We start from the raw sequence: 737 nt of genomic DNA on the forward strand, positions 1-737 counted from the left end.
TTCATGCATATTTCAAGGTGGCCAACTTAGGTATAAATAAATATTCCATTGCTTATATTATACGTTTGAACATTTATTTTTCTTAATGTAAACATGATTGGAGCTTTTTCTAGTAGAGTTGTTTCATTTGGACTTTGGTTTGGGCTTGTCATACAAAATTAGGTCTCGGCTTACTATAAATAACTCACTTGCAAAGCAAACCCTCTAATGGAATTAAACCCTTTTGTCACACTACTGTAAAGGATTCTATTGACATGACTAAGTTTAGGACCATGGGTCTCATACCATGTTTGTTGAACATGACTCTCCACAATGGTATAATATTGTCCACTTTGAGCGTAAGCTTTCATGGCTTGACTTTGGACTTCTAAAAAACCTCATACCAATAGAGATGGTATTCCTTGATTATAAACCCATGATCATTCTGACAAGGTGAGACTTTCATCCAACAAGCATCTTTATTTATTTATTTCCTTTTTTATTAGTTCCACGTAACAAAATGAATTTTCAAATAAAAAAAGCATTATTTTATTATTTGTTGATGTAAATTCTATCATTAGTCATTCATTGAAAATTTAAAGACTCCCTTTAATTATATATTTATTTATTTTATCAACTTCTAAATTTTAAAAGTTATTCTTATTCACACCAACAAAAATTTAATTTATAGTATGATTTTTTGCAAAAAAAAAAAAAAAAAAAAAAAAAAAAAAAAAAAAAAAAAAAAAAAAAAAAAA

The sequence above is a fragment of the Cucurbita moschata genome, unplaced genomic scaffold (assembly GCF_002738365.1).
Source record: "Cucurbita moschata cultivar Rifu unplaced genomic scaffold, Cmos_1.0 Cmo_Scf00001, whole genome shotgun sequence".
Taxonomy (NCBI): Eukaryota; Viridiplantae; Streptophyta; class Magnoliopsida; order Cucurbitales; family Cucurbitaceae; genus Cucurbita; species Cucurbita moschata.